Source organism: Equus przewalskii, chromosome 16 (assembly GCF_037783145.1).
Source record: "Equus przewalskii isolate Varuska chromosome 16, EquPr2, whole genome shotgun sequence".
Classification (NCBI taxonomy): Eukaryota; Metazoa; Chordata; class Mammalia; order Perissodactyla; family Equidae; genus Equus; species Equus przewalskii.
In genome coordinates this window covers 20,819,788-20,835,629 of record NC_091846.1, presented here as the reverse complement: position 1 = coordinate 20,835,629, position 15,842 = coordinate 20,819,788, and the positions used below count along the sequence as shown (strand labels likewise).

Sequence of the window (15,842 nt, the reverse complement as noted above, 5' to 3'; positions counted from 1 at the left end):
TGGATTTTAAAGCAGCTAGCATAAAAGTTGTTTGGGGAAATTTTATATCTTTAAGGACTTAGAAAAGAAGAAAATTCTAAATTGATGATCTAAGGCACTACCTTAGAAATATAGAAATATTAGAGTAAATTAAACCCCAATTCAGTAGAAGGATGGAGTTAATTAAGAACAGAAATCAATGAAAAAGAAAACAAACATTAGAGAGACTATGTTGGTTATAAGAAATGTACTTTAATTATTGCAGCACTGTTCACAATAGCCAAGACGTGGAAGCAACCTAAGTGCCCATCAACAGACGAATGGATAAAGAAGATGTGGTACATATATACAATGGAATACTACTCAGCTGCCAAACAGAACAAAATCATTCCATTTGCAATAACATGGATGGACCTTGACAGAATTATGTTAAGTGAAATAAGCCAGCGAGAGAAAGATAATCTGTGTATGACTCCACTCATATGAGGAATTTAAAACTATGGACCAAGAACAGTTTAGTGGATACCAGGGGAAAGGTGGGGTGGGGGGTGGGCACAAAGGGTGAAGTGGTGCACCTACAACACGACTGACAAACATTAATGTACAACTGAAATTTCACAAGATTGTAACCTATCAATAACTCAATAAAAAAAAAAAAGAAATGTACTTTAAATAGAGAGACACAGATGTAAAGTTGATTCTTGAAAAGATTAAGAGAATTGCTAGACCCATAGCTAGAATGATCAAGAAAAAAAGAGAGAACACAAATTACCAATATCAGGAGTGAAAAAGAGGATCTAACTACAGATCCCGCAGAGATATATTAAGACAATATGCTGCTGCTCCTTTTGCCTGTGATTCCTGGGCACTAGGAGGCCAATGTGCCCTGTCAACAGTCATAACTTATAGTTCAGGAACTCTTGCTGTGTCCTCTGGCAAAAATGTGGCTTTCTAGGGCCAAGGCTTCCAACTCTGCAGAGCCCAGAATTGTGGGGACAGGAAGGACAAAATCCCCCCATGGGTCCTTGAAAGTGATGGCAAGTGAGGTCTCTCTTGTTTCCACCCCTCGGTTACACGTTTAGTACACTGAAACATTTCAGAGCTTTTTGGTTGGGAATATTTGGGTACAAGAATACGGTCATTGAGAGCACTTCTCTAGAATTCCTTCCATAAATACTGAGCAGTCTTCCTCATTACGACAGCCTGATTTCCATCTTTTTTTATCCTGTCCATGTAACATATCTCAAAGTAGACCCTTTGCTTAAATGGTTCATCTGTTTGCTCCCCTGCTACTTCTAAGTTTATCTGCAGGGATAGAGGTAATGCTCACCATGTGCTTCTCCTCTGTATTTCCCAGTCTCCTTTGCAGTTAGCCTGGGGCCATGTGGTTAGTTCTGGCCAATGGACTGTGAGTGGATCCTCTGAGTTGAAGCAGTTAAGAGCCTGTGTCCTCCTCTGTGGCACTCTTGCCCTGGCGTGGCAACCTTGGAAGCCACATGCTAGAGACAGTGCAGCTTTGAGATGAAGGAGGGCTACCCAGTGCATATTAACTAACCTTTACTGTGCTTGGCCTCTAAGATTTCTGATTTAATTGTTGCGAGAGCAAGAGCTAATTACCTTGATTAATCAATCTATTCTCTCTGCATCCACCAATCAATAAAAAACATTTTAGGGACCTAATTATAAAAGTATTTACACTTGGCAAAAGATTGGTCAGTTAAGACTTTATTGTGGGTTACAAGCACTTAGCATTATGGGTATTTTGCTATTGAGTGCCCACTCTGGGTTGGTAGAACCCTCTTTCCCGATGGTTGTGGCCTTTCTTGCATCACCAGGTAAATAGAGGTGAAGATATTTTAAAACCATGCCAGGTCAGCTTTATTCAGATCTTACAAGGGCCTGGAGAAGGTCATAGGCTGCCCAGATATGCAGAGGATGTACAGTGCTACATATTCAGTCTTCTCTGGCTGACTTTCTAATCCTTTCCAAGTCCCATTCCTAAAACTGGAACATTACCAATTAATCTCTTAATGGATGTGCACACGGCACATTCTTACTATGAATTCTCTGTCTAGCCATGAGTATTAATGCTGCTGCCACAACAGCACCTCATTTGGTTATCTGAGCACTGCGGTTAATTTATGAGCAGTTCCTGCTGCTGTGGCCGTTGGTTCCTTCTTTAGTCTCTGTCTTATCAGTTCAGATGTCTTTTACTTTGAACCCAGACTTTGTTGCCTCATTCTTACAACTCCTTTATTTTCCTCTTTATCCTTTTATTAAATAAAATTTATTAACCTTATAATCAGATCAGTAGCATTGTGCAACAGGCATAAATGTTAGATGATTTACATGTGCAATTTTGTGTCCAACTCTGTGAGGTAAGTGTTTTTATTCCCTCTTCACACATGAGAAAACGGAAGTTCAGTGAGGACACAAGAGAAATGTTAATGATGTGATTTTCTTAGATACAATCTAGGTAGAGAAATAATATGCATATGAGAGAAGTTACTAAAAATAATAGCAATATCTGTATACTTTGAGTAACTAAACTTTGCTAAGAGAAATTTAAGAAAACCTAAATAAATGGAAAAAAATAGAGAATTCTTGGATTGGGAGACTCAATATTGTTAAGTTGTTGCTTTTCCCCAAATTGATCTATAGATTAAAAGCAGGCTTTTTTCTTTGTAGAAATTAAGAAGTTGATTCTAAAATTCATGTAGAAATGCAAAGGACTTAGAATAGTCAAACAATTTTGAAAAAAGAACAAAGTTGGAGGACTCACCTAATTTCAAGACATTCTAAAGCTGCAATAATCAAGATAGAGTGGTAATGATGTCACAATGGACAAATATGTCAACAGATATAATGGAAAAATAAATCCACTTGTATATGGTCAATTGATTTTTAATAAAGATCCAAAGGCAATTCAATGGAGAAAGAGTAGTCTTTTGAGCAATTGGATATCTGTATGCAAAAAAAGAAAAAAAAGAACCTTTGATCTGATCCTTGCAACATATACAAATTCAAAAAAGATCATAGACCTCAAAGTAAAATCTAAAAATATAAAATTTCTAGAAGGAAATGTAAAAGAAAAACTTTGTGATCTGATATTAGGCAAAAATTTCTTAAATTCTGTATCAAAAGCATGATCCATAAAAGAAAAAAATATATAAATAGGACTTCATCAAAATTAAGAACTTTTACTCTTTACAAGAGACTGTTAAGAGAATGAAAGACTAATTACATATTTGAAGAAATATTTGCAAATCATGTATCTAATAAGAGACTTGCAAACAGAATATGTAAAGAACTCCTAAAACTCAGTAATAAGAGAAGAAACAATCCAATTAAAAATAGGCAGAAGATTTGAAGAGATACTTTGCCAGAGAAGACATACAGATGGCAAATAAATATATTTAAAAATGCTCAAAATTGCTATCCGTTGTGGGTAAATTAAAACCACAATGAGATACCGTTACACACCTACTAGAGTAAAGACTGCCCATGGCAAATTGAGGACGTGGAGCAATCAGAACCCTCAGACACTGCTGGGGCATGTGTCAATTGTACAACCACTTTGGAAAACAGTTTGTTAAAAAGCTAAACGTGGACTTACCATATGGCACAGCCATTTCACTCCTAGGTATTTACTGAAAAGAAATGAAAGTTTATGTCTACAGAAACACTTGTACGTCATTATTCATAGCAGCTTTATTATAACAGTCAAGAACAAGAAACAACTCAACTGGCCATCAATAGATGAATGGATAAATTTTGGTGTATCTAAACATGGAATACTTAACAATAGGAAGGAATGAACTATTGATACATGTGACAAGATGAATGAAATTCAAGTAAGTAGGCTAATAGGAAGAAGCAGATAAAAATGAGCACGTACTGCATGATTCTATTTATGTAAAAATCTAGAAAATTCAGGCTATTTCATAGTCACAGAAAGCAGATAGGTAGTTGCCTCAGGATGAGGGGAGTGTGGAGTGATGGGAGGCAGGGGTTACCAAGGGGCTTGGAGAAACTCTTGGAGGTGATGGGTATGTTTATAATCTTGATTGTGGTGACACCTTCACTGGTATATAATATGTCAAAACTTCTAAGGTTGTACATCTTAAATATGTGAAGTTTATTGTGGGTCAATTATACCTCAATGAAGGTGCTAAGATGGCAATAACAATAGAAAATATTTATTGAGAGGCAGGAAATGATTGTGTAGATGCTGAGCTCTGAAGCAAGAATGCCTGGGGTGTTAGTTCTGGCTTTTCCACTTACTAGTTGTACGGCTCTGTACAGGTTAACTCCTCTGGACCTGTTTTTCTAAAATGGAGAAAACTGTTCCTACCTCAGTGGGTTGTTGTGAGCATTGTCAGTTTATTCATGTAAAGTTCTTATGGTATTCCCTGGCATATAGGAAGTATTTAACAAGTGTTAAAAAATTGTGTGCTGGGCACTATGATGAGTGCTTTATAAGAATGATCTCATTGAAATGCCACAGTCCTATGAAACACATATCAATATCCTTATTTTACAGATGAAAAAACTGAGGTGCCAAGAGGATGTATAACCTATCCCAGGTTGGTTGCACAGAAAGCAAGTAGCAGAATCCATATTTGAATAAAAGTAGTTAATCCTATGAGTAAGTGCTAACAGAGGACTGACTCAAGTGCCAATAAGAAAACTGTCCAGATAGTACCTGTGTTTTCTAGAATGTTATCTGAGATAGGTGAAACCATTGAAGACGAACAAGTTTGGGCAGCTTTCTGTGAGTGCCTCTTGTAATTTCTCTTGGCAACTGGCTCAATGCTCACCAAACCTCTCTCTTCTTCCTGGCCACATAGTCAACTGTATTTTCCCATACAGTCCTCCTGTATGTAGTGAGGTCATATGACTAGTTCTTGCTAGTGGAATGTGAACAAAAGTGATTGTGTCACTTCTAAGCTGAGGAAGGTAGGAAGGGGTGGGCTTTCTCCATTCTCCATTCCCCTCATCCCCATCTACTGGTTTGTGTTTAAGATGGAGGGGCCACAACATTGGGAGGAGGCTGGTTCCTGAATGACCACCTGGAGCAGAGCTCTTATTGCTGTCCTGCATTGAACCACCTTTGATATATTAAGCCACTGAAATTTTGATATTTGAGGTTGTTCATTATAGCAATTAGAATACCCTGACTAATGTATTACTCTTGTGGAATACTACCTTTGCTGACATATCCCATCTCTAGGAATTTCTGAAATATAGGTCAAATACCTAGACCTACTCTTGCTGGGGCATGGACCACAGAAGAGTTAGAACAGATGTTTAATTAGTAAGGAGTAATAGATGATTAATAGGAGATAATATATGAATGGTATATGGAACTTAAGTGTTTCACTATTTAAATTCCTTCCAAAAATTCCAATATTTAATTATCCTTCATCTCACTCATGGTGGTTGAGTGGTAGCATGTGTTCTCGGTTCAAATTCCCTATTGGCTTTTGCTGTATGTGCTTCCTATTTCTTGGGGCTTCAGTTGTGGGTATGAACTCTAGGCTCTCCAATACCCATAAGAAATTGAATCATCTCTGGCCCTCTCAAATGTATAATTGTCTCCTTGGGTTGTTTTGAAACCTTCCATTCACATCTCAAAAACCTATTCGATGGGACAGGTTGCTACCATCTATTTTTCAACTGCCATTTTTTCCCTCCTTCTTGCTCATTGGAAGGTTTGCTTTCCATTCATTTTACAATTCCCCATCTGTGGTGTGTCTTCTCTCATATGGTACCCTGTCTCAACTTGACAATTCATGATCTGCTGACAGACTTCTGGTTCCTGGCCAATTACAGCTGGGTTATGACTCCATCAATCTCTTGGCACAAGAGGCTTCTCTTGGTTTCCTAGGGTTTCTGAATGAGAGAGAGAAAAGGAACACTCACTACCCTGGCTTGAGGACCCTCTGTGACAGCCTGAACATGTAGCCTGACTTTTATGTTTCATTTCTCCCTTTTCTAGTTCTGTATTGAAAGAAAAACAGCCCAGAGATAGAGACAGTACCCTTTGTGTTGCTTGAGTTCAGGAAGTTTTGGAAGAGAATGGCTGCTCATAAAGCTGGACAGTGAGTATCTTGTGCCATTGTCATGGAGAAGGGGCTTGATTCTGGCATCTGCTTCTGAGTACCTGCTGTTTTTGGCAAAAGGTGATCACTTATCATGGCGTTCCAGAGGCTATCCATGAAGGCACATGGGAGATCTGATCCTCTGGTCTCATTCTCTCATTTTACTGATGAGGAAACTGAGCCCTAGAGTCAAATGGAGTGTGGTCCTCAGACTGGTGCCTTTCTGAGAATTTCTTACTACTGGTTGGTGGCAATATAGCTACAGAAGTGAGAGTAAGCACTTAGAAACTTTAATAGCAATTTGACAGAGATGTTTTGTTGATTGACACTGATATTAAAAAAAATTGCCTTATTATTATGTATGCTTTTTAAAAATTCATTTATATTTGTTTTTTGCAAAACACTTCATTTTTTAGAACAACTTTAGATTTACAGAAACACTGAGAAGATAGTGCAGAGCTCTCATATCCCCTGCACCATTTCCCCTATTGTTAATATGCTACATTAGTATGATACATTTGTTACAATTAACGAACTCATATTGATACATTACTATTAACTAAAGTCCATGTTTTGTTTATATTTCCTTAGTTTTTAATGTAATGTCCTTTTTCTATTCCAGGATCCCCTCTGAGATACCACATTATCTTTAGTTGTTGTGTCTCCTTAGGCTCCTTTTGGTTATGACAATTTGTCAGACTTGTTGGTTTCGATGACTTAGTGTTGAGGCGTGCTGGTTAGGAGTTTTGTAGGATGACCTTCACTTGGGATTTTCCTGATGTTTTCTCATGATTAAATTGGGCATGTGGGTTTCTGGGAGGAAGACCAGAGAGGTAAAGGGCCATATTCATCACATCATATCAAGGCAACATACTGTCAACATGACTTAGTACTGTTGATGTTGACCTTGATCATGTGGCTGAGGTTGTGTTTGTCAGTTTTCCCTACTGTAAAGTTATCTTCCCACGTCCCCCTTCCATAGTGTACTCTTTTGAAAGAAGTCCCTATGTGCAGCCCACACTTAAGGATTGGGCAGTAGTAATTTATTTTATTGTGCTTTATGAAAATATAGTTTGTGATATGTATTAAATATATATTGTTTGGATATAAAAATATAGCTGGTTTGTGATAGATTGAAAATGAAAAATGTCCTTTACCACTGATCATTTGAGAAGTACTGCTCTAAAAAACCTGCCTAAGGGCACACAGAAGAAGCACTTGGCCTGAGCCCAAGACGTGTTGGCTCCACTCCCAGCTCTTTTCATTCCCCAGAGCCCAACTTGAGTATTCATCTTATTGTGGAGCCAAGTTGATGGCTGGCTCTGTAATACCATAGACTACCCCTATGACTATTTCCATGGACCTTAAGGAGTTCTTCAAGTCTTGTTGGAAGTTTCTGGAATATCAGTCTCATTGAGGCTTAACATTTTAGCCTATCTGGGCTACTGTTTTAGGTCATGTTCAATGGCAAACAGATACTGAGATGGAGATTTGCATGCAGGAGATTTATTGGGAGTGAGGAGAACAAGTTTTGGCAGAAGGAGAATTTGAAGCGCAATGCATTCCAAACAAAGGCCCTCATCACCCTGTGGGGAGTGCCGGATCTGGGCTGGCCATTCAGTGATGCTCTGAATTTAGGCGGAGAGATCAGGCTTTGAATCCATCACATTAACTTGGTATTGTATGCTGTCTGTCTTTGGGCAGGAGGTGTAACCTTGGGAGAGGTGGCTCCTTTAGCCCAAGGACAAAACCTAGAAAGGGGCTCAACTGTGCCATCAGCAGTCAACGCTCCTGGCAGCTGGGGTAATGAGCTGATGGGGAGATCTGGATGGCACCCCACCGTACTTGCTACAGATGCTATTACTTTTTTATTTCTTTTGCTTTTGTGTTCTGTCTAGATTCTAGGAATCAGGAGGTTCTTTGCTACACTCTCCCTTGCATTGTTAGCTTTTCTAGTGCTTGAATGCACTAACTGTACTTTGGGTGTAGATGAGGTAATCAAGGAAAGGGATGCTGGGAAGAGAGGCCATATGAGAAGGTTAGTGTGGGCGTAACATACAAGGCAGAGGATTTGTATTTGTGCAATCTGCCTGCTTCTGTGATTCATCTGGGTCTGTCCACCCTCATAATCAGCAGGCTCCAGTGCACTAAGTGTTGCTTTCTAAAGAAAAATGAAAGCTGGACCTATAGCAGGGAGGAAGGCGTATGCCCAATAGTGATGAGTGCAAACAAACACACAACACCAGGGAAGCCACACAGAATGAAGCTATGGAAAGTGTTACAATTTTTCACAAGAGGTAGGAGTGTTAATGACAGAATTGTTTTATTTGATCAAGAATTTGTCTCTCCTGTCACTTGTCTCTTGTGGGATCTCAAGCTTACTCTTTCCCAACCATTTTGATTGGGAGTGGGAACAAGGCAATTTTAATTACAGGGCAAAAGATGGAATTTGAGAGCAGAGCAAATTTGGCAAGAGTAAATTCTTATACTATAGAAAGCAGGCTTCCCGTATTTGGCACCTTGTTTCCCTCACTCTGCCTGATGTCAGTCTCTTCGGTTCACTGTAGTTTGAATTCAGAAATGCATCTTTCCTTTCAGCTTCACCCTGGACTGGAGGATGCTTGGCATGAATGAGTTCATCCTGGTTGATAAGAGAATCTTATGCTTAGACAAGGACCTCAAAAGACACAAAACCCTTTTCCCTCAATGAACCTTTTCTACCAGCAGCTTCAGGACTCGGCACCCCCAATTTGAATTATGTGTAGCTGTGGGGCAAGAAAGGGTTAAAGAACTTAGAAAGCATTGAAACGAATTTTTTTTTCCTATTGAGATTGTATAAGTTTGAATGTGAGCCACCGTTTTTGCATAATAACCACAGGCATATAATAATAGCTAACACTGAGCTCTTTCTAACTGCTGATCACTATGTTAAACACTTTATAGGCATCATCCCATTTTATGTTCTTAATGATTTCATGGTATGGATATTATTATGAACCCCTCAAGACAGATGATGAAACTGAGGCTTGGAGAGGTTAGGTAAATTGTCTTGAGTGTGGAGATGGGATTCAAACAAAGGGCTCAAATCTGCCGACACCTTTGCACCATTTCCAATACTGCTTCAGTAGCTATGGGATTGGGAAGCAGAAGTGGTTTGAATAGGAGAACAGAAAATGTGGTTAGGCTGGCTTCCCAAGGAAAAGGCCTTCTGAGGAGCATCCTACTGTAGTCTCTTTCTTGTAACTCGGGCCATTTTCTTTTAGTCCTAAAAGGAGAGGTCAAAGGGAAAATGGAGATCTGAGAGTCAGGACCTTACGACTGAATTTGGGAACTCTGATATTGATTTGGGAGTCTTTGGCACAAAGGTGGTTGAGGCCATAGGTGTGGATAAAATGGTCCAAGGAGAGAAGGTGCAACAAAGAGGTTAAAGGGCTGAGGCTGGATTCCTGGAAACCAACAGGTAAGGGAAGTGCAGAGGAAGACAAGCCAACGCAAAGTTTCAAGAGAACAAGAGCTTTGTTGTGATCATGTAGGATGGGGTGGTGTGTGGTCATCCAGGACAGGATGATGTGTGGTCACGCAGGAGAGGGTGGGGTATGGTCATCCAGGAGAGAGGAACCATCAGGGTGATACAAAGCTGTCAGCTTAGGTGACATCTCATCCTCCAGGAAAGGAGGGAAGGAAGGAAAGCTGGGAGGAAAGACAGATACGTTAGAAAGTAGAGAGAAGGCAAAGTTAAGGAAGATCATGCTAGGGCCTGTATATTGTTAAGGAAGTTGATGTTCCTTGGAGTTTTCTGGCTCAATTCCTTTCTTCCCAAAGTATCCCGATAACAGTTCCTCTCATGCGGTGCTTGAGCAAGACCCCTCAACCCAAGGGCAACCCAGCTGTGGTCCCTGCCAAAACTGTAACACCTTAACAAGGAGAGGTGTGTCTGAGCCTCTGCTAAACCACTGGTGATAGAGACTGTGGGTGCACCACTGCCAGCTCTCACTTGGCCTTGTTGGGTGGATTTTCACCCCTTAATGACATTCTCCAAAATTTCTTGCAAAACCAATTGAGTAATTTCATCTTTTGTATATTGTCTTGGATAGAGCTCATTTCTATCTGTTTGGGTTTAAGTATTTCCTGGCTGCCTCCTGCCAGTGGAGCATCCAGGGACAGGTGGCATGTGGACCCTCAGCCCATTCCTCTTTTCACTGAAAACTTGGGGCCAAGGGCAACTCTTGTGGATGCTAAAGTGGTCAATGGTTGGCAAATTCAGGGTAAATGCTGTCTAAAATCAGACTCCTGTGAGACATCCAAGATTTGTGCTTCCTGGGTGCTCAGTTTCCTGGAAGGTCTTCCTTGCTCTTCAGTGCTCTTATGCCTGCCAGAACCTTCCTGCTTCATTTATGTGACCATTAGTTGAATATTCTGTATTTTGAAAAGATATGAAACCCGTAAGTCAATGTAGTAGGATTTTAGCATCCTAATTCCCTCATTTTATGGGGGAAGGGACTGAGGTTCAGAGAAAACTGAGTTGTCAGGTTACATGGCTGAGATTTGAAGCCAGGTCTTCTGGTTCCTAGGCTAGTGCTCTTTGTATATTGCATCTTCATCATGTAATAGAGGGCAGCTCATTACAGAAATGTAAAGGGAAGTAACGGCAGCCTCTCTCCTTTCTCATCATTCTCACCAAATTTGTATCTCTTGCTCCCAGTAATTCAGGATATAATTGACTTTGTCTCTTTCCAGGGAAGGGTAGCCATAACTCATGGCTAAAACCAACTCAATCTCCTGAATCTTTCCTATTTATAATACGCTTTTTAGAGTTTTAACATTAGTAAACAAAGCTCTTCTTTCCACAGCTAGAGATACACCCATAAGACAACAACCTGGAGAAATTTGACTTAAATTTGAACCAAATTATAAAATATTGATATAGGACATTTTCCTGGAAGCAGGCATGTAGTGGAGGTGGGAAGGGATTATGGTAGTGGGTCAGTGTTGGGTATTTTGCATAGTCTATTCTAAATTTATAACAACACTGGGCATTGTTCCATTTTATTGCACAGGAAACTGGGTCACAAAGAAGTTACATAATTAACCCAGGTCCCCTGGGGTTAATTTTGTTAATTAACTGTCAGTGCTGGATTTCAGATCTTGGTTTATCTGGCTCCAATGCATGTGCTCTTTCTACTACCCGGTGGTTCTCTAACTTGACGTAAAAATTTCCTGTGTTGTTTACAAAGCAGATTCTGCCCAATTCAGGGATTCTAATTCAGCAAGACTGAGGTAGGGTCAGGAATCTATATTTTTAAAAAGTGCTCTCAGTGATTCTGGGGCACAAAACTGTATGGCTTGTTGGGAAACACTGGAGGGGAAAACGAGAAAGAGGGGCAATGGGTATAGATGGCAGACTCTCCTCTTTGACAGTTGGGAGCTTGGTCAGCTGCCTTCCAGAAGCTCACAGCCTCTCTAGACCTGGCTGGCATCCTCTGACTCCAAAGGGAGAATTCTCCACGAGCTCTGCTGGAGGAACTTAGGCTCAGGCAGGGCTACCCAGCATGGAAATCCAAAGTTAGTTCACAAGATTTCAAGTTGGGAAGGTAGTTCCTGTTGTTTTCCTCCAAGGGAAGGACTACTTACTACCATACTCCAAGGCTGGAGATGGGCTCTTCTGTGTTCTTAGTTCGGGCACGAGTGGCTGGGCCCCAGTGGGCGCTCAGTATTCACTGGATCATGGAGGGTGGTGGGCATGCTAGTGCTCAGCTCTGGTGGGTTAGGGCTGATGGCTTACATTTTTAAGTATCTCTTGTCTGGAGGCTACACCCTGCTTTGGGGACTGCCTCTCTGGCATGTGGCTCTGAGGAGGGCATAGCTGAGAGTCCAGATGTGTCCCGTTTTCTAAGATCACGTGTGTGATAGCTTTTTTTCTTCATAATGTTTTACAGGTTGAATCTCATTTACTTAGGGGAAAGTACTGTAGAGATTAAATTTCTAATCTAGTCAGCCTGTCATTATTTCTTTCCTTTGGCCGATTACTGATATTTCAGGTGGCTCCCTCCCAATTCAGACTCAGCAGCGAGTATGATTAACATGCCTTCTAGGATTTCTCCCTGATTGTTAGTATGAGATGAACAATCAGGAGATTCCAGGAGCCTGAAGCCTAATCAAAGAACCTGGTCTTCTTGTTGGAAGATGGCGTCACATGTTCCAGGGCTCTAATTTCCCAGGCCTACAAACCTCAGCAGCTCAAGGCCTCTGATGGTTTTCAGTGATGCGATTCCATGTTTTATAGAATTCCATGCTCTCCCCCTGCCTCCAGCTGTACACTATATTTAAAGGAAACCAGACATGCGGAGGAACCACAAGATAATTCCCAACCTAATATTCAAAACTTTATCATTTATATGAGTTTCAGGTCCAGGTCCTTAGCCTGTCCCATGTTGTCCAGAAAATTGAAAGTGGTCCAGGCACAAATTAATGGAAGAGGTGGATGGAAGACATCAGGAAGTCATAGTAGCTACAGTGACCTGGCAGAAGCATGCCCTCTCCAAAGGAGGCGGTAGTAGTGTTTTAACAAAATGGAGACTTCCTTCCTTCCTTCCTCGCTCCCTCCCTTCCTTTCTTCCTTGCTTCCTCCTTCCCTGCCTCTTTCCCTTCCTTTCTTCCTTCCTTTTTTATATCTTCCCTTTCCCTCTCATTCCTTCTTTCCTTCCTCCCACAAACACATCTTAAGCTCCACCCTCCCCGTATTCCAGCCACTGCACTAGGCTCTTGAGAACACAAAGAAGCAAATGACATGGTTTTTGCATTTTAGGAGCTTAAGGCTCACTAGAGCTCATAATTTGTCAAAGTGGAGTGGTGAGTGGAGTGCAAATTTTCTGGGCCATGGTTTCTGCATCCTTGATTCCTGAGAGTTTACAAAGCCTGGTGGCTGTTCTGATGCAGAATCCAGTGAGAGGAGGTGCTTGAGTGCTGCTCTCCTCTATCAAATATTCACCCTCTCTCCACTGCTCCCTTCTCTGCAAGCATTTCCTAATTTAGATCAGAAGTGATTCTTGGTTTATGGGAGGCATGGCAGAGGGGAGGGAGTTCAGAAAGGTCGCATTTTAGAGTCACTGATTTTGGGGAACATTGGACCATGATAGCTGTGCAGTCAAAACAACTACAACTCTGAGTGCTCGTGGGTTTGAGGATGTGTAGCCACTGCTTCTATAACTTGACTACCGGTAGCTAGTGGTGATGAGGACAAAGAGAGGAGAAACCTTTATGTTAGAGAAATGAAGTAGTTATAATAAAAAAAACTTTATTACACTTCTAAGAAGTATCCAGATAAGTAAAATATTGTGTAAACCATCTGCTAGTTTGGTCCACATAATGCCCATTTGTTCATTCATTCATCCACCCCTGCATTATGGTGGGCCCTGGGTTAGGAACTGGGTGTACATAAGCTACAGATCCTGCTCAGTCTGGTGATTGAGACACTGATGTCTCCAAACACTGTCTTGGCATTGTGATGAAACGGACTTGTGGCTGCATGTGTCTGGTGGGTAGAGTAGAGGGCTCTTGGCATTTAATCTATGTTAAAAACATGTTCCCAAATCATTTTACCAGCACCTCAGAGCTGTAAAATGTTATGAAGTTAAAAGAGAAAAATCACAGAAACAACTATTAAAATGTAGACTATTTTAGCTGAAAAACTTGAATATAAAAAAACCAAATTTTCAACTTGGGCCCGCTTTGTCTCAAAGGAGGCTTAAAAAATCTTAAAAATAACAGGAGCTTCAAAGCAGGTGTTACTTATTGTATGCAGAGCTAAACGAAGCTTAAATTTACAATGTTTAGTGATTTTTCAGTGAAAAGACATTACTTTGGGATAGAAAAAAAAGTCTATTTGTTCCTCAACTCCAGTCACTCCAAAGCAAGGAATGAATTCTGCTCCCATCTTCCAATGCAAGCGAGTTTCCATTGGGTTCAGACCAAGCATGGAGAATTTCAGCCTCAAATAATTACTTTCTGGAAATTTTCAGTGAGTGGGAACGGTCATGTAGAGGTGTGGGTCTTGCTACCTGGATCAATAACTTTAGCTAGTTAATATTCCTGCCAAGGAAAGGCAAAGAAGATCAAATTTCACAGACCTAAGAAACCACTGGAAACTTCTTCCATGCATGTGTTCAGGGATCACTTTTTATGATTTATAGAAACCAAAGCACTCATTGGGATACAAATAATAGCTAACATTTATTTGTCATTTATTATGCCAGCCACTATGCAAGGTACTTTATACACATTGGCTCATTTAATCCTAATGACAACCCATGAGCATGTACTATTACTTTTCCTACTTTACAGATGAGAACATTGAGGCACAAAAAGGCTAAGTAATAGGGTAGGATCAATGTGTCATTCATTTAGAAAATGAGTCAAGCTCTATATGTGTGAATTAATGTGAACATTCCTACTTTCTTGTCATTTGGTTTTCTTTCTCAAGTTTGGTGTGTTTTCTCTGTGTTCAATGGCTGTTGGTGACTTCTTAGTCCTTTGAAGAAAAGTCAAAATTTGAGTTCAGAAGAGAGTTTTAAAACCCACCCATGAATTCAAGAAGCTGAAAGAAAATCTAACTTCACAAATAGGATACTAACAGCTTGGAAAAATCCATTGCTTTCACTGGATTTGTTCTTGAGGGGATTTTGTCTTTCTCTCCAAGCATCCTTACGTTTCCTTCTCAGATAAAAGGTAACAAGATGCAACCAGTTGACTCATTTTCTAAGTGAATGACCCATTTACCTACTCTGGTAAGTCTAACCTTCCAGCAATTCCCTGATGCTTAGGACACATGAAATATAATTTTCTCTTCCTAAAATGTCCGGCCTTCTCTGATATGGCTTCTCATTACTCATTCCTGATGGTGCTCTGGTACCACCTCTCTCCTGTGTTGAGGAAAGTTTCTGGGCTATTCTTTGAACATGGTGTTCACTCTGTCCTCCATTGATGCCTTAGCTCTGGCAGAGTCCCCTTGTGTCCTCCTCACCTCTAGCTTATGGACTGTTCTGAATGATTCCAGAATGGAGTTGTTAATTACTCATACATTTTATTGCTGAGTCAATGCTGGCCATGGATGTTCCAGTCAGAGTACCCCCAGAGCCTGGACCTACAGGAAGAAAGTCTGCCAAGCCTAAGGCTCTGGCACCAAGCCTCGGAATCTTGGTGAATCATACAACTTCTCTGAGGCTCAAAGAAGGCACTTTGTAAATTGTAAAGCACTAACCAAACGACAGGAGAATGTCACAGATTCTGTTCTACTCTTGTGGGTGGGTGTCTTATTTAGTTGTGATTGCTGCCCCCAGATAACCATCATTTCCAGAAATGTGTCTCTGATAGCGCCTCTTGACGTGCTTGGGCCTTAGGGAATGTGTGTATCAGCTGGATGAACACACTTCGGTGGCTACTGCTGTTGGAAATTATCACTATGTTACATTTCACTTTAAACTTCTCACCTTGAAAGGAAGCAAAGTCAGGGTAGAGAATTGGACGGATTTGCCTTTGGCCACAGCATCAAGCAGTAGAGTAAACGGAAGGAGAATAATTGTATGTGTTAAAGGCCGTCAGCATTTGCCAAACCATGGTCTTTTAAAAAGTATATACATGTATCGCACAAAGAGTTTGGCATTATAAAAAAGATCTTGTAAGTACCATAGTCTTTCATCCAGAAAGTTATTAAGAACTTTTTATTAAAAATTAAGATGCTTTAGAAACCACATAAAATTTTAA

At 40.5% G+C, this 15,842-nt stretch overlaps 1 long non-coding RNA gene across 2 annotated transcripts in view; it reads left to right on the top strand.

Moving 5' to 3' along the window:
• Positions 1–3,081, top strand: part of LOC139076334 (uncharacterized) — a 186,899-nt gene extending 183,818 nt beyond the window's left edge. For both annotated transcript variants that reach the window (XR_011527798.1, XR_011527797.1), the window contains one exon: positions 245–3,081. This is a non-coding gene — a long non-coding RNA (uncharacterized lncRNA). The remainder of the gene's footprint in view (positions 1–244) is intronic.
• Positions 3,082–15,842: the final 12,761 nt, after the last annotated feature.